The sequence below is a fragment of the Tenrec ecaudatus genome, chromosome 2 (assembly GCF_050624435.1).
Source record: "Tenrec ecaudatus isolate mTenEca1 chromosome 2, mTenEca1.hap1, whole genome shotgun sequence".
Taxonomy (NCBI): Eukaryota; Metazoa; Chordata; class Mammalia; order Afrosoricida; family Tenrecidae; genus Tenrec; species Tenrec ecaudatus.
Window position 1 is genome coordinate 122756266 of NC_134531.1, and position 19014 is coordinate 122775279.

General features: G+C 40.9%; 1 non-coding gene across 1 annotated transcript; it reads right to left on the reverse strand.

The window, feature by feature from the left end:
• Positions 1–9272: 9272 nt before the first annotated feature.
• Positions 9273–9410, reverse strand: LOC142442200 (small nucleolar RNA SNORA7). The gene has a single exon (XR_012783428.1). It is a non-coding gene; the product is annotated as a small nucleolar RNA SNORA7 (small nucleolar RNA).
• Positions 9411–19014: the final 9604 nt, after the last annotated feature.

Sequence of the window (19014 nt, forward strand, 5' to 3'; positions counted from 1 at the left end):
ACCATTCTGACAGTTTAGCTTTAGACAAGGTTCAACTATATCAATTTTCAATCCTTGGCACAACCAGCTTGGAGAGCAGATGCCAAGCTCCCAGGTTCTGAGTGTTGCCAGAGGGCGCAAACACTTGAATGTCTGAAATGAAGAGTGGGAGAAGAAGATAAAGTGTCAATGCATCACAAGGAGTTAGAACAGCAGGAAGACACACAAGAATCTACAAAGGAGCTCCATCGGCTAGCAGCAGTAACCAAATATCGACCTGAAGGGCTTGAAGTACACATGAGAATAGCATACTCCATACATCACAGTTATCTAGTGCTGTTATAACAGAAACGTAGGTGCTTGACTTAAGGAGATCGCTTCTGCCAAAGATGCAGGGCACGGTCTATTTGTTTGCTTTTCCTGTTTATTGCTTATTTTGAGTTTTCCAACATCAACTAGCCCACATGCCTTAAGAAGTCTGCAGGCACCGACATACCCTCCTCTCGTTTCTTATTACAGCATATAGAATATATATATGTATTTAAATAACTCAAACTGTATCATTAGCAAAATTAAGAGGCAACTGTGAAAACAGAACAAGAGAGTACTGCATGGTTTAAAATCAGGAAAGGTGTGCATCAGGATTATATCCTCTCACCATACTTGTTCAATTTATATGCAGAGCAATTCATCAGAGAAGCTAGATTATATGAAGATGATTAAGGTATTGAGATTGGAGGAAGGTTAATTAACAACCTATTGTAGGCAGGCAAACCTTGCTTGCTGAGAGTGAGGAGGACTTGAAGAATTTGCTGATGAAAACCAAAGATTGCAGTCTTCATTATGGATTACAACTCAAGGTAAGGAAGACCCAAATCCTCTTAACTGGACCAATAGGTAACATCATGATAAATGGAGAAAAGGTTAAGGTTGTCAATGATTTTGTCTTACTTGGATCAATAATCAATGCTATCAAAGCAGTAATCAAGAGATCAAAAGATGTTTTAGATAACTCTGCTGCTCAAGATATCTTTCGAGTATTGAAGAGCAAAGATGTTACTTAGGGCCACAGTGCTCTAGACCCAATCATGGTATTCTCAATTGCATCATATGTATACTGGGCATCAAAGAAGAAAGAACATAGAAGAACAAATACATTTGAACTGTGGTGCTGAAGAAGAATATAGAAAGTATCATGAATTGCTACAAGGACAAACCCACCTGTATTAGAATAAGCAAGGCCAGCGTGTTCCTTAGAAACAAGGATGGCCACTCAAGCACTTACTCAATACAAGAACATGTTGTTCTATTAAATTGGCATTCCAGGATGCACACATTCCTGACATGATTGCTGAAGAAAAATGTGTGCATAAGCAAATGTGGTGAAGAAAGCTGACGGTGCCCGGCTATCAAAAGATATAGCATCTGGGGTCTTAAAGGCTTGAAGATAAACAAGGGGCCATCTAGCTCAGAAGCAACAAAGCCCACATGGAAGAAGCACACCAGCCTGTCTGACCACAAGGTGTAGAAGGGACCAGTTATCAGACATCAAATAACTAAAAATCATATCAGTGGGTGCCCACCTTCCTGACACAATCACTGAAGACAAACATGTGCATAAGCAAATGTGGTGAAGAAAGTTAATGGTTCCTGGATATCAAAAGATATAGCATCTGGGGTCTTAAAGACTTGAAGATAAACAAGTGATCATCTAGCTGAGAAGCATCAAAACCCACATGGAAGAAGCACACCAGCCTGTCTGACCACAAGGTGTAGAAGGGACCAGTTATCAGACATCAAATAACTAAAAATCCTATCAATGGGTGTCCATCTCCCTGAAGACAAATGTGTGCATAAGCAAATGTGGTGAAGAAAGCTGATGGTTCCCAGCTATCGAAAGATATAGCGTCTGGGTCCTTAAGGACTCAAAGATAAACAAGTGACCATCTAGTTCAGAAGTAACTAAGCCCACATGGAAGAAACACACCAGCCTGTGTGACCATGAGCTGTCGAAGGAATCAGGTGTCAAGCATCAAGGAACAAAAAAATCATATCATTGAAAATGTGGTTGAGTGCAGAGTGGAGACTCAAAGCCCATTGGTAGCCAACTAGACACCCCCTTACTGAAGGGTGTGGGGAGATGAGCCAGTCAGGGTGCAGGGTAGCAATGATGAAACATAACTTTCCTCTAGTTCTTAAATGCTTCCTTCCCCCCACTATCATGATCCCAATTCTACTTTACAAATCTGGCTAGACCAGAGGATGTACATAGGTATAGATAGCAACTGGAAACACAGGGAATCCAGGACAGATGACTCCTTCAGGACCAGTGGTGAGAGTGGCGATGCCTGGAAGGTGGAGAGAATGTGGGGTAGAAAGGGGGAACTGATTATAAGAATCTATGTAAAAGCCTCCTCCCTGGGGGATGGACAGCAAAGAAGATGTCAGGGGTGGGGGGAGACATCGGACAGTGTAACATATGACAAAATAATAATAATTTATGAATGATTAAGGAGGGAGGGGGAAAATGAGCAGCAGATATTAAGAGCTCAAGTAGAAGGCAATTGTTTTGAGAATGATGATGGCAACAAATGCACAAATGTTCTTGACACAATGGATATATGTGTGGATTGTGATGAGAATTGTATGAGCCCCAATAAAATGATTTCTTTTAAAAAGAAACTAGGATGGCAAGACTTTATTTTATATACATTAGACATGTTGTCAGTTGAGGCCAATCCCTGGAGAAAAATTAAAGTGGACGAGCCTGAACAGGAGGAAGGCCCTGGAGGAGACGGATTGACCCAGCCGCTGCATCAATGGGCTGAGACATAAGAACCATTGTGAGAGTGGCGCCAGACTGCAGTACATAGGTCCGTTCTGCTGTGCATAGGGTCTCTATGGGCTGGAGTCAACTGGATGACGCCTAACAGCAACAGAAGAAAGTATAAGGTGTCAATCAGACTTTTCTTGTCTATTTAAGCTCTCCGAAAATATCCTTTCACTGCAGTACTTTGGTGAATTCTCACACGGTATGTCCCAAGTTTTGTTGTTGTTTTTTTTTGCTTGAGTAAGCTCTTTCATTTTAACAGAAGCTCCAGTTTGTTCTTTGACAAATAGGGGCGTGGTTAGGGATAAAACTTGGCTTTCTTTGTAGACCTGATTCAGGCCGACTTGTTTCCTCTGCTCCAGTACTACCAACTGGTGTATATGACAGTGAGCAAACCAAGGCACTCAAAGGGAAAGCGGATTCCTCATCCCCCTCTCACAGAACCAAGCTCAGACCACTCTCGCAGGAGGTTCATCTCGTCTATCAAGTGATAATGTCCTTGCTTGCCTTTTAAACCTACAAGGTGCTTTAAAAAGTTCACGGAGAAACAACCCTCCCCCCGCCACACACACTCCAGGGGGATGAACCACAGAAACCGTGGGGGAAGGGAGACAGCAGTTAGTGTAAAATATGAAATTAATAGTAATGTATAACTTATCAAGGGGTCACGAGGGTGGGGGAGGGGGAGAGGAGCTGATACCAAGGACTCAATAGAAAGCAAATGTCTAGAAAAGCATGATGGCAACATATGTACAAATATGCTCGATACAATTGATATATGGATTGTTATAAAAGCTGTAAGAGTGTGCAATACAATTATCTTTTATTTATTTTTTCTTTTCTTTTTTTACATTTTATTAGGGACTCATACAACTCTTATCTCAATCAACACATATACATACATCAATTGTATAAAGCACATCCATACATTCTTTGCCCCAATCATTCTCAAAGCATTTGCTCTCCACTTAAGTCCTTTGCATCAGGTCCTCTTTTTTTTCCCCTCCCTCCCCACTCCCCCCTCCCTCATGAGCCCTTGTTAATCCACAGATTGTTATTTTGTCATATCTTGCCCTATCCGGAGTCTCCCTCCCCACCTCCCCCCCACTTCTCTGCCGTCCATCTCCCAGGGAGGAGGTCACATGTGGATCCTTGTAATCAGTTCCCCCTTTCCAACCCACTCACCCTCCACTCTCCCAGTCTCGCCCCTCACACCCCTGGTCCTGAAGGTATCATCCACCCTGGATTCCCTGTGCCTCCAGTTCCCATATGCACCAGTGCACAACCTCTGCCCTATCCAGTCCTGCAAGGTAGAATTCGGATCATGGTAGTTGGGGGGAGGAAGCATCCAGGATCTGGGGAAAATTATCTTTTAATAATCATTTTAAAAGCTCGTGGAGACATAGAATGAACAGATAATGGAAAATTTTTGTGAATTTTTTTTGCTCTTCCCTCATATGAGTGAGAAAATTACCTCTGTGTACAAGATAAGCTTGGAACATCTAAATTTCTATTTTACTCCGTTCTACAATGTGTCCTGGACATATTCAAGATATTTATTGAAATGATGGCATGAGAGAAAACCCTTTTATAAAAAGTTCATCTGTCTTCTCCAAAAATGCTTAACCAACATCACTACCAAAAAATATCACCTGAACATCTATCAAGTCAGACATTTTTAAGAGATAAGGTTATGGAGGGTAATGAATCAAATTTTCTAACCAAAGAACTTCAGTTTAATAGATGAGGGAGACAATAAACAAATTAACAAACCAAACACAGACAAGGGGCATGAGAAAATTACCCTAGGGAGACCAATTTAGATGAAGCAGTCTGGGTGGGTGAGACTTTATAGGTAAAGCATATCTTCCCAGGGGTCTGTCGGGTTAGCTTTTTGGCACCCTCCAAGGCTGATGTGAAGCTCACATCAGCTATCCAGCACTCCAGTTTTCAGTCAAAGGCAATGCTTTTTTTCTGAGGGAAGTGCTACTGCTTTCTTACCTCCACTGGAGTTCTGAGCTGGAAATGACAGTGAGTTGTTGAGAATAGAGGAGCCCCAGTGGTGGTGGAATGGGCATCACACTGAGCTGCTAACCACGGGGTCACCAGTGCCAACCCGCCAGCCTACCAGGCGCTCTGACAGGATGAAGCTGTCCACTCCCAGCACAACGCAGAAGCTCAAAGGGACGTTTCCACCTTGGCCCCCAGGGATCTGTGAAGTGGAATTGACTTCATGGCAAGGGGCTTGGGTTTGGGTTTTCTGCAGAGAACCCTTTGTGGGCCCAGGTTCTCACTGTTCATACTAAATAAAAGAAGGAGGTGAGAGTGGAATTCAAATGCATTTAAAAAAAGTTTTTGATGACAAGTATCTCAAGGTATCATTTTAGAAGACGAGGTCATCAGATGTTCTCAAGTGAAGCAGACTTGCTACCCCCACAAAGCACATGACAAAAACATTGCCAACATTTGTAGGAGGAAAGCTTGCTAGAGAGCTTCTGGTCTTTTAAAATCTTCTTTATAGTTAAGAGAACCAGAGAATATAGAAATATATTCATACTTTTAAATCTTAGGAAACACGTGGTCAATTTTTTGTTTTAGGTAAATGAGGCGTTTCCCCCTCCCCGCCCCCTGTGGCAAGGAAACATGTTTCTTCGCCTCCAATGCTAGTCATAAATCATCTAAAGTAGCTTCTGTCATAGTGACAGAGTTCTGCTGGTTCCTGTGAGGTAAATATTGGACTTCTAGGTGCACACTGGCACAGCAAACCGGCAGCGGCTCTGCGGGGGTAGAAGAGATGAGGCTTTCTGCTCCCTTTTGCCTTAGAAACTCTGTAATGAGCATCACTGTGAGTTAGAATGGACCAGATGGCAGTGACATGTTTTGTTTTTGTTTTGTTGTGGTTGTTATCACTGGCTTGTAAGGGTAATGAAAAGATGTGCCCTACCCAGCCTGGAAGTCTCGGTTGTCTGTACTAGCTCACAGAAGGAAGGTAATATTCGCACATGTCTGCTCCCGAGGCAAGGTCTCCTGGTCTCCACTCCCGACCCTCTGCTCCTCCGTGTGCTGTAGTGCTACTGGCATCTCTGGACTTGGTAAGCCAAAGAAAGGACTGATTTCACCTTCTGGTCTGTGTCATTGCCCTCTAGTTTACTAAATGAGCATTTTATCGTGAAACTTTAGTGGTATAGTCTGGATAAATTCCTTTCTATTCTTTTAAGAAAAGATACCATAATGAGTTTACTGGACACAATAAAGCCAACATTCTTTTATTTATTTTTCAAAACTGTTTTGTGGGAGTTAATACAGATATCATATCATTCCATAGTACAATGGCATCAAGCAGTATTGTACAATTGCTACCACAATTGGTTTCAAAGCATTTTTTCCTTCCTGAACTCTTTGACACTAGCTCCCTTTTATCCCCCCCCCCCACCACCACTGTACCCTCCCCCTCTCTCCCCAAACCCTTCTTCTGCTACTGTTTCTGTGAGCTCATCAGTCCTGGGTTTCAGATACTGAAAATCAGAAAAACAAAATTTCAAGAGGGTGACCCCCAATGACATTACACATCCGAGATAAACCCTAATATGAACAAACAAAAATTACATAGAAAATGCTGAAAACCAGATTGGGCCTAACATGCATTAGAGGGGGGATCAACTGACAAGTTAAATCAACATTCTTTATTCAATTCTGTCTAGGTAAAGAAAGTCATTCGTGCTGTCAAGGATTGTTGTTGAACATGATTATTTTCTCTTTTGTGTAACATTTATTTAATAACAAGTATGTATGTGTTAAAGCATAAAACAAACTATCTGACACACTCATTCTTCTGGGAACTTACATTCAAATACAAGTAAACATAATTGTAATAAGGAGCTGTTACATAGATATGAAGGAGTTCTGGGGGCATAAAGGTTAAGTGCTTCAATGACAAGGGAAAGGTTGGGGATTTGAACACGGGCAGTCATTCCGCAGGAGGAAGAGCTGAGAATCTCCTCTGGTAAAGATTACCGCTTAGTAAACTCTGTGGGGCAGTTCTACATGGTCACATTGGATCAGTGTTGGAATGGACTCGACAACTAACCTTAAGGTCAGCAGTTTAAAACTACTAGCTGCTCCACTGGAGGAAGATGGGGCTTTCTACTCCCATAAAGAATTACTGTCTTGGGGACTCATAGGGACTTGACTCAATGATAGTGAATTTTCTTTTTCTTTTGGTAATAACAATTTAGATATAAAGATCATGCTACTGCAATTAATATGCCATGCAGTTTAAGAGTTTTTGTTTGTTTCAGGTGTACAAAACTGGAGTATTCATAACTTTGGCTTATGGAAAATTTTTATCATGGAATTGGTCAACTCAATGCCTTTTAAAAAATTCATTAAAATAATATATTAATAGCTGTGAAGTGACTGCTCAATCTTAAAAAGATGAAGTTGACCATAGTGTACTGTGGAGCTTTTGTGACACAATGGTTAAGCACTCTCCTGTTAACTAGAAGGAGAGTAGTTCAGTAGTTCAAATGCACCATTCAGTAGTTCAAATGTACAGGTGGAAAGACAAGGTAATCTGCTCATGTAAAGATTACAGTGTAGGAAACTCTGTAAGACTGTTCTAATTTGTCACATACTGTCACAAGGAGTCAGAATAAGTTTGACAACAGATAGTGACAAAAAGAATAACAATATATTTCTACTTAAATGATCTTCCTTATTCAATCTTTTGCCCACTTCTCTAGGATAGCCAATATTCTGCATCTTGCACTTATTATTCACTAACCTTCATTCACTGTATATTGTTTTATCTCATCTATATTTCAAATTCTGTTTTTATCCTGTGTGAAATCATCTGGCTAGAATTCATATTGTTAGATGTCGCTGTAGTGCATTCATTATAGAGTTTTTACATTTATTGTCCCAGTATACCACGCCTTACTTATCCATCACTTGTCAGTGCTGCTGTAGACTTCTACAAGTGTCTTCATAGCTTGCCTAGCATTGGGGCATTTATCTAGGAGTGCAATTATTGTGAATCATAGGATATGTGTATACTCAACTTCATTTGAAAACCAAGCTCTATTCCTAAGTGACTGAACCTACTCACACGAAATCAGCCTCACCGAAGATGTCCTGTTACGTCACATGCTCTACATGTTACTGATGTTAGGTACTCTGGAGTTTCAGAACCACCTTATATACAGCAAAATGAAACACTACCTGCAACGGCTATGAGTGAGCCTATCATTGCTACCCTGTCAAGTCATTTTGGAGGATCTCCCTCTTTTTCACTGCCTGTCGACGCTTCACAATCATTGTTTTTGATTTTCATTGTTTCTGATTACTCATGAAATCATATCTCTTTCCTCTCTAAGTGTGTAGATATTTAGTTTAAAATTTTTTAATGAATTTCATTTCCTGTGTTATGTGTTCCCTTTCCTTAGAGGATTGGTTAATTTGTGTTTTCTTATTGACTTGTGGATGTTAAAAAATACATCTGTGTTTGATTTATTAATGTGTTTTTGTGATCTGTTGTAAATACCCCTTCCTAGTGTTTTTTTCTCCATTAAGTGACCTTAACAGAAGCTTTAAATTTTAATATGATAAGGCAAAAAGTTCATGGGAAAAATTCATTGTTTTTGACCAAATTTTGAAGCTCCCTCATTACTATTTTATCTTATTGATATTTTTATCTTCTTTAATAAACTCTTTCCTATGTCAAAATTCAAACAATTTCAAAGTTCTACTAAAATTTTTCTGAGTTTTATTTTTGACATTTAAGGTCTTAAGTACTCTAGAGTGGATTTTTACTATTGTATGAGGTGAGGACATTTAGATAAAACATTTTTCCAGCTCTATTCGATGAATGATCTTTCTATCTCCCAGTATATTGTGTGTTTATCTGTGGCATGCGACAGTTACTCATTTGCATGGGTATTTTCCCAGGCCTGTCAGGTTATGGACAGGTGTTGCTGGGCTCTGGTTTCAAGCCAGTGCGTCAATCCGTCTTGCTGAAGGCCTTCCTTGTTCTCGACTGTCCACTTTACCAACCGTGACACCATTTTCCAGGGAACCGGTCTTTCCTGGTAATGTGTCTAAATTATGGGCAATGAAGGTTTCCCATATACCCTTCTAAGGAGCATAAGCACTTCCTCCAAGATAAATTTGTTCTTCATTGTAATTTCAAAATGCTTCACCAACACCATCATCCAATTGGCATCAACTTTCATGTGATCTTCCTTATCATTTTCCAATTTCCACACACGTACGAGGCAATTAAAAATTGGGCCAGGTGCACCTTGGTCCTCTCAGTGACATCTTTGCTCTCTGACACTTTAGGGGGGTCTGTGCTGTAGAATTGCTGAATGCAAGTGGTCATTTGATTTCTTGACTGTGGCTTTCACGAACATTGAGTATGGATCAAAGTAAAATGAAAATCTTTTTTTTTCTTTCTTTTTTTAAACGCTGTTGCAGAGGATCTTCCAATCACTAGCTACTGAGCAAACTGGGAATGGAATGGGTCTCTGACAGGCTTGTTTTCCCTCCCGTCTCTGAAGCTGGCAGAATACTAACTATTCTCCAGATGCAATCCTGGGAGGTCTAAAATGAAAATCTTGACAAATTCAATCTTTTCTGTGTTTATCATGATGTTGTCTACTGTTCCAGTTGTGTGGATTTTGTTTTATTTACAAAGAATATTTACATTACTCTTTGATCTTCACCAGTAAGTACTTTAAATCTTCACTTTCATCTAGCACGGTTGTGTCAACTGCATGATCACAGGATTTTAATGAACCGCCAATCCTGATGGCACATTCTTCTTCATAAACTCCAACCTGTCTGGTGATTTTCTTTGCATACAGAAGACATAAGTATGGTGACAAGATTCACTCTTGACACACACCTTTCCTGATCTTTTAAAACATTTTATTAGGGACTCATACAACTCTTACCACAATCCATACATGTACATACATCAATTTTATAAAGCACATCTGTACATTCTTTGCCCTAATCATTTTCAAAGCATTTGCTCTCCACTTAAGCCCTTTGCATCAAGTTCTCTTTTTTTCCCTCCCTCCCTGCTCCCCCCTCCCTCTTGAGCCCTTGATAATTTATAAATTGTTATTTTGTTATATCTTGCCCCATCCAGCGTCTTCCTTCACCCCCTTTTCTGTTGTCCATCCCCCCCATTCCTGATTTTAAAGCATGCAACATTCCCTTGTTCTGTTCACACAACTACCTCTTGATCCATGAAGAAGTTCCAAATGAGCACAATGACTTTCTGGGATTCCTGCTCTTCTCAAAACGATTCCTCATTTGTTATACTTCACATAGCCTTTGCAAAGTGAATAAAAAACCAAGCAAACATCTTTTTGATATTGTCTGCTTTCAGTCAAGATTCATCTTATGTCAGCAATGCACTCCCTCGTGGCATGACCTCTTCCAAAGCCAGCACGAGTATCTGCATCCCCCTGTGGATAGACTGTCCAACGGTTTTTGAATTATGGTAAGCAACATTGTATTTGGACATGACATACATGATGTTGTTTGAAAACTTCCTCCTTTGGTTGAGCCGGTTTTCTTTGGAATGGGCACACACATAGATCTTTTCCAGTCCATTGGCCAGGTAGCTAGGTGTCTTTTAAATTTCTTAGCTTCCAGCACTGCATCTGTTTTTTGAAACACTTTGTTATAGTGTCAATTCTTGGAGATTTGTTTTTATATAATGCCTTCAGTCCATATTGTACTTCTTCCTCAATATCATTAGCTCTTGATATGTTAGCTCTTGAATTAGTTTAATGTCAACCAATTCTTTTTTATGTATTGACTATATATTTCTTCTGCCATTTTTTGACGTTTCCTGTATCTTTCTATATTTTGTCAGTAGAATCGTCAATAGTTCAACTCAAAGCATGGATTTTTCATTCAGTTCTTTCAGGTTGAGAAATACCGAGTGTTTCTGTATCTTTTGATTTTCTAACTACAGGTCTTTTCACATATTATTATATTGTTTTACTTTACCTTCTCAAGCTGTCTTTTGAAATTTTCTTTTCAACTATTTTACTTCATCATTTTTTTCTATTCCCCTTTGGTATTCTATTCAAGAAAATGTTTGTTGGCCTGGAGTAGGGAACCAGTGGAGAGGTCTGGGGGGCCAGCCCCAACACCAACTATTAACTGGACACTTGCCCCTCCCCTCAGAATAATTTATTTCAAAGGATGGCATTGAATCTGCAGCTCCTGGAGAGGGCCATATCTGATCAGAGCACACGGGAACTGATAAAGGGGGAGGAGAGAGTGGAGCACATCCTGGCCCACCAGCGGTGAGGTCAATGTTCTCGATTAGAGCAGCCAGTCCATAGAGAGGACCACATGGCCAGCCCCACTATGGGATACAATGTCCCTCAGGGGACACCTGACACACAATGTGGGAATTGCAGCCGATCTGATGCCGCCGCACAGAAGCAAAACACCAAGGAGGTGCAACAGAACAGCAAGGGGATGGAGTGGTGAGGTCCCCAGGGAATGCTGAAGGTGGACTTTGGGGCCAGGGCGTGGTGCCCCAACAGACTGGACTGGAAAACACTCCTAAAGGCCAACAAACAATCTTTGAACTAACTACAAGCTTTTCTTTCTTGTGTTTTGTTTTTTGTCATTGGTTTGTTGTTGTTTTTTGTACACTGTAGCTTGGTTTTGGTCTGTCTTGTTTTTGTGCATATTCTTATCTGCACAGGTCTGTCTAAATAAGATAGGCTGGATGAACAATCTGGAGGAGAAAACAACAACGGACTGACAGTTCTGGGGGGACATGGGAGAGGGGGAGGAGGTGGGTGGGGGAGAAGGAAGTGGGTGTTAATGAACCCAGGGACAAGGGAACAAGTGATCCAAATCGGTGGTGAGGAGGATGTGGGAGGTCTGGTAGGGCATGATCAAGGGTAATGTAACCAAGAGGAATTGCTGAAACCCTGGTGGGGATGGAGCATGATAATGGGACAGGAGGAAAGTCAAGGGAAACAGAGGAAAGAGCTGGGAGGCAAAGGACATTTATAGATGTCTAGATAAAGACATGTACATATGCAAATATATATATATATATATATATATGAATGGGGAAAGAGATCTATGTGCATATTTTTATAGCTTTAGTATTAAGGTAGCAGAAGGACATTGGGCCTCCACTCAAGTATTCCCTGAATGAAAGAATACTTTCTTCTATTAAATTGGCACTCTATGATGCTTGCCTTCCTGACACAACCGCTGAAGACAAAGCAGGTGAATAAGCAAATGTGACGAAGAAAGCTGATGGTGCCCAGCTATCAAAAGATATTGTGTCTGGGGTCTTAAAGGCTTAAATGTAAACAAGCAGCCATCTAGCTCAGAAGCAACAAAGCCCACATGGAAGAAGCACACCAGCCTGTGTGATCACGAGGTGTCAAAGGGATCAGGTATCAGGCATCATCAGAACAAAAAATCTTACCATAGTGAATGAGGGGGAGTTCAGAGTAGAGACCCAAAGCCCATTTGTAGGCCACTGGATCTCCCCTTACAGAAGGGTCTCTGGGAGGAGATGAGCCAGTCAGGGTGTGACGTAGCAATGAAAAATACAACTTCCCTCTATTTCCTAAATGCTCCCTCCCATCTTCCCCCTTCCTCTCCCCACCCCGCCCCATGCACACACACTATCATGATCTGAATTCTACCTTACAAGTCTGGCTGGACCAGAGTATGTACACTGGTGCAGATAGGAACTGTAAACACAGGGAATCCAGAGCAGATAATCCCTTCAGGACCAGTGGTGTGAGTGGTGATACTGGGAGAGTGGGTTGGAAAGGGGGAACCAATTACAAGGATCTATATATCACCTCCTCCCTGGGGGACAGACAACAGAACAGTAGGTGAAGGGAGACACTGGACAGGGCAAGATATGACAAAATAATAATTTATAAATTATCAAGGGTTCATGAGGGAGGGGGGAGAGGAGAGGCAGGGGAAAAAAAAGAGGACCTGATGCCAGGGGCTTAAGTAGAGGGCAAATATTTTGAGAATGATGAGGTCAGTGAATGTACAGATGTGCTTTACACAAATGATGTATGCATGGATTGTTATAAGAGTTGTATGAGACCCTAATAAAATGATTTTTAAAATAAAAGAAAACAGTTTTTTATTTTTAGTACTCTTTTAAGACAAGTGTCAGAGTCTTTACTGAAGCCAGTTCTGTCTCTTACTTCTCTTTTAGACAACTTTATGCTGTCTTCATGTAGGATAGTCTTAGTAGCATCCCACAATGATTTTGGTCTGTAGTCATTAGTGTTGGGAAAAATCTGTTCTTTAGTGGGTCTCTAATTTCACGTGGAATAGACTGGTATGACTTTCTAAGAAAATACAGAAGGGAGATGTGTAGTGTGCAAGCAGTAGGATGCATCAAGATTTATTCAGTACAGACTTATTTTGAAAGCACACCAGATGTCTGGTGTCAAACATTTTCTCCTTCACTTTAATGTTGTTGAAACTTTTTAAGTCCCTGCTTGGAATTACTGAAATATTTTATAACCATTTCACTTTGCACCAAAGTATGTCCTTTAAAGTCCTTTGATGTATTTGTGTAATTGGATGAAATAAAGGATTAACTGGGAAGCTGGCGCTCCAAGATGTGAATGCAATATACTGGCATGAAGCAGGGAACCAGTAGACAGGTCTGAAGGGCCAGCCCCAATCACAACTATGTGGAGAGCCACACCTCTCCCCCAGAAGAATTTACTTCAGGGGACAGCACTGAAGCTGCAGCTTAGTAGGATCAGAGCACATGGGATCAAATGAAGAGGGAAGAAGAGAGCATGGCCCACCAAGCCTTGAGGACGATATCACTGCTCTGAGCAGCCAATGCACAGAGAGGACCCTGTGGCTTGCCCCATTATAAGAAATGACATCCTTCACTGATCCATACCCCTACAGGCGACAACATTGGAGTCACTATGAGAATTGTGGCCTATCAGACCCCATCACACCGAGGCAAAACACTAAGGGTGCGCAACAAAATAGCAAGGGGAGCTGAGCAAGGATACCAAAAACAGACTTTGGGGCCAGGGCGTGGCCCCCATCAGACTCCTCTCCTAAAGGTCAACTAAAAGACCTTGAACTATTTACAGGCTTTTCTTCTTTTTTGTGTGTGTCATATGCTGTTGTTTTGTTTTCCTTTGTTGCTTTGTTTTTCTGTCTTGTTTTTGTGCATATTATTATCTCTGTAGGTCTATCTAGATAAGATAGGTGGGATAAACAATCTGGAGGAGAAAACAATGGGATAGATGGTTCCAGGGTGACATGGGAGAGGGGGAAGCGGGGGGGGGGGGGGGAAGGAAGTGGTGTTAACAAACCCAGGGACAAGGGAACAAGTGATCCCAAATTGGTGGCAAAGAGGGTGTAAGAAGCCTGGTAGGGCTTGATCAAGGGTGTGTTGGACAGGGTTCTCTAGAGAGACAAACCAGATTGCTAGCAATTATATATAAATATATTTATAAAGATAGATATATAATCCAAGAAATGAACCGTTAAATTATATACAGATAGATAATACAAGAAATTAACAAATAAATTATAAAGCAGTGAGACACTAGCAGTCCTTTAAGGCTTGAGAGCCACCAGTTGCCAGTCCCTTTCTGTAGAGAGAGCTGGGCTATATATATCCAGGCAGCAACAGCAAGGCAGGTCACCAACTGTCACCAACTCTCGGTCCCCAGTTCCAGAGACGAACATTCCAATCGTGTGGACTTAAAGGGACCTCAACTTACAGCGACACAGTCCACAGGCTAGGCATCCCACAGGTAGTGTACGCCTTTAAACTGAGGCACAGAACAAGCAAGGCGAGGCTTACCGAGCCATTTATCCCTCCGCCCTTCAGTTAATCCTACTTGTGCTTATCGGCCTGGCTGGCACAATAAACTATTGCAAAGGGCAAGGTAACTGAGAGGAATTACTGAAACCCAAATGAAGGCTGAGCATGATAGTGGGACAAGAGGAAAGTAAAGGGAAATAGAAGAAAGAACTAGGAGGCAAAGGGCATTTATAGAGATCTAAATAAAGGCATGTATTTATGTAAATATATTTTTATACAATGATGGGGAAATAGTTCTATGTGCATATATTTATAGGTTTAGTATTATAGTAGCAGATGGACATTGGGCCTCCAGTCAAGTACTCCCTCAATGCAAGGACACTTTGTTCTATAAAATTGGTATTCCATAATGTTCACCTTCTCAACATGATTGCTGAAGACAAAGTGGGTGCATAAGCAAATGTGGTGAAGAAAGCTGATGGTGCCAGGTTATCAAAAGACATAGTACCTGTGGTCTTAAGGTCTTGAAGATAAACAAGCAGCCATCTAGTGAGAAACAACAAAGCCCACATGGAAGATGTACACCAGTCTGTGTGATCACGGGGTGTCGATGGCATCAAATATCAGGCATCAAAGAACAAAAATTCATATCATTGTGAATGAGGGGAAGTGCTGAGTGGAGATCCAAAGCCCATCTGTAGGCAACTGGACATCCCCTTACAGAAGGATCGCCAGGAGGAGACGAGCTATTCAGGGTGAGGTATAGCAATGATGAAACATACAACTTTCATGTAGTCCTTTAATGCTACCTCCCCCACCCTACCTCCACTATCATGATCCTAATTCTACCTTACAAATCCGGATAGACCAGAAGATGTACACTGGTACAGATAGGAACTGGAAACACAAGGAATCCAGGACAGTTGAACCACTCAGGATCAGTGGTAAGAGTGGCAATACCAGGAGGGTAGAAGGAAGGGGGTGTGTGGTAGAAAGGGGTAACTGATTATAAGGATCTACATAAAACCCCATTCCCTGGGGGATAGACAACAGAAAAGTGGTTGAAGGGAGAGGTTGGACAGTGTAACACATGACAAAATAATAATAATTTATAAATAATCAAGGGTTCATGAGGGAGGGGGCTTGGGATGGGAAGGGAAAAATAAGGAGCTGATACCAAGGGCTCAAGTAGAAAGTAAATGTTTTGAGAATGATGATGGCAACAAATGTACAATTGTGCCTGACACAATCAATATATATATATATATATATATATATATATATATGGATTGTGATAAGAGTTATACAAGCCCCCAATTAAATGATTTTAAAAAAATTAACTGGGAAATAAACATAGCTAATGACAAAGTTCCACAACCAAATTTAGAAAATCATTTTAATTAGCACAATAATTTTTATCTAAAACTGAATTAAATTGAGGGGTTTTATCTTAGCTATTCAAAGTATGTTTATAGTCATGATATTTTTAATATCTATGTCTTAGTATCTAGCAATAACAGATAGATCTTGGCTGAATGTAAAGAATATCAGAGAGATGTTTACTTGCATTTTATTGATTATGCTAAGGCATTCATCATGTGAATCATAATAAACTATGGCTAGCCTTGAGAAGAATGCAGTTCCAGAACATTCAATTTTGCTCATGTGGAACCTGTACATAGAGTAAGAGTTGTGTGAACAGAACCAGAGGACGCTGCCTGGTCTAAAATCAGGAAAGCTGTGTGTAAGGGTTGTCTCCTCTCATCATACTTATTCAATCTGCGTGCTGAACAAATAATCAGAGAAGCTGGATTATATGAATAATGAGGCATCAGGATTGGAGGAAGGCTTATTTAAAAACCTGTGATATGCAGATGCCACAATCTTGATTGCTGAAAATGAGGAGGACTTGAAGCACTTGCTGATGAATATAAAGGATTGCAGCCTTTCATATGGATTTTGACTCAATGTGAAGAAGATTAAAATCTTTACTCTGGATCAACAGATAACATCATAATAAATGGAGAAGAGGTTGAAGTTGTCAGGGAGTTTGTCTTGCTTGGATCCCCAATCAATGATCATGGAAGCAGCACCCAAGAGATCAAAAGACATATTGCATTAGATAAATCTGGTGCCCAGAGTCTCTTCAGAGTACTGAGAAGCAAGGATGTTGCTTTGAGGACAAAGGTGCACCTGACCCAAGCCATGGTATTTTCAATGACCTTGTATTCAGGTGAGAGTTGGACATTGAATTAGGAAGACAGGGAAAAAAATCAATGCATTTGAATTAGTGTGCAACTGAACAATATGCAAAATACCATGGACTGTCAAAAGAAGAATCACATGTGTGTTGGCAGAAGTACACTAAGAATGCTCTTTAGAGGCCATGTTGTCAGGAGAGACGAGTACCCAGAGAAGCACTTCCTGCTTGGTGAAGTACAGGAGCAACAAACCCCAGGAAAGTCCTCAACAAGATGGACTGATACAATGGCTGCCACAACGGGCTCAAGAATGACAGCGAGGGTGGAGCGGGACTAGGCAGTGTTTCATCCTCTTGAACACAGGGTTGCTATGATTGGAACTGACTTGATGGCATCTAACAATAAAAACAATATTCAAAGTGAGATATGAACACCTGTTCAATACTCACCACCACCAATTTCAGGGAATTATGTAGGTTAATACACTGCATAACATCTTTTTCATTTATTAGAATCATTCCAAATCATTCTTTGATCTCATGTCAAATTTCAAGTAAAGTTAGCTATAATAACTAAAATGGAAAATATTGTTACAATATTGATCTTAGGTATCTGCTGTTGCTAAAGCAGAGAAACCATAGAAGATGGCGTTAATCGGTGAGATCCAATGTGGAAACTCCTCTGGGTGAACAGGACTCTACTCCAGACATACTTGTAACCTCCAGACTTAAGTTAGAAAATCTGTGGGGTCTAAAAAAGTGGAAGACAGCTGAACCAAGACTGTTGAACTGTTGGTAGGTGGACAAACATGCGACATCTTGCTATATCAAGGTGCTAGGTGCTATATTAGATGGGTACTGTTCCCTCAAACCAGTGACTGACATTCTCAGTGATTATTACTGTAAGTTTTCCTTGACAACCCACCTTGCTTATGTAAATAGCATCCATCCACGAAAGGATTGATGGTATTCAAGTGAATAATTCATGGACTTAGCCTACAGAGGCCCCATATCTCCCTCTCAACAGGGCTTTAAAAATTAGTACCAGGGCTTTATCCAAGACAATATTGACAGAAGATTGTTATGTCCCAGGGGGATGACCGATAGGACTCTCTACCATAAATTAACAGGAGGTTTTGAAAGGAAGTCAAAGAGAGACTAAGAATAAAACAATACAAAAAACATAGATCCAGGAATGGATTTAGGGCTCATGCTAAATCCTAGCTCCAACTTAAGAAGAGTTAGTTCTTACATCATGGCCCTACTCAATACCCTTAGGATGGGAACACAGAAGATACGGGTGCTATAGCAAAACATGGTGAAAAACTTAAACCATGCCTAGAGATCAGATAAAATAGCATCTAGGGTCTTAAAGCCTGTCTCCAAACAAGAATCCATCTCAGTGAGATGTCAACTAAATCCGCATGGAAGAAGCACAGCATCATCAGTCACCAAAGGATTGTAAATCATATAATCCAAAGTCAGGAGGGTACAGTATCAGAGCCTAAATCGTGAGAATCCGGTTTGCAGAGGGCTAGGGATGACAGTGGGAGCCCAGGATACATTTGTGGGAACCACATAGGAAATAAGCCTCCGGTGACCTCCCTCCATCCATAATTGAGGGATGGGAGGAAAGTGGTTACTCATAGAGTGCATGGGAGAGATGAGTATAGAAGGTCAAAGGGATAAACCTGCCGTGAAGGGTTAAAACCTTGTCAGTTGATCCCCCTCTGATGCACACTGTACCTGATCTGGTTTTCAACATTGTATTTTTTGTTTGTTTGCTTGTAGGGGTTTATCTCAGATGTGTTATGTCATTGGGGGGTCACCATTAAATGTGTGCTATATGTTTTTTGGCATATGAAATGCAGGATTGAAGAACCTATAGGGACAGCAAGTAGAATAAGGGATTTGGGGGTAGGGAGGGATACAGCGGTGTTGGCAGTGGGGGGAGGGGCTGGTAAAAGGGAGCTGATGTCAAGGAGTCCAAGAAGGAAAAGAATGTTTAGAAAATGATTGTGGTAACAATTGTACAATAATGCTTAATGTTATCGAACTATTGAATAAGATAATATATGTATTAACTCCCAATAAAAAAGATGGCATTAATAAACAGAAACATAATTTCTTTGTTTAGGAGGCTATTGTTATTAGGTGCCATCTAGTCTATTT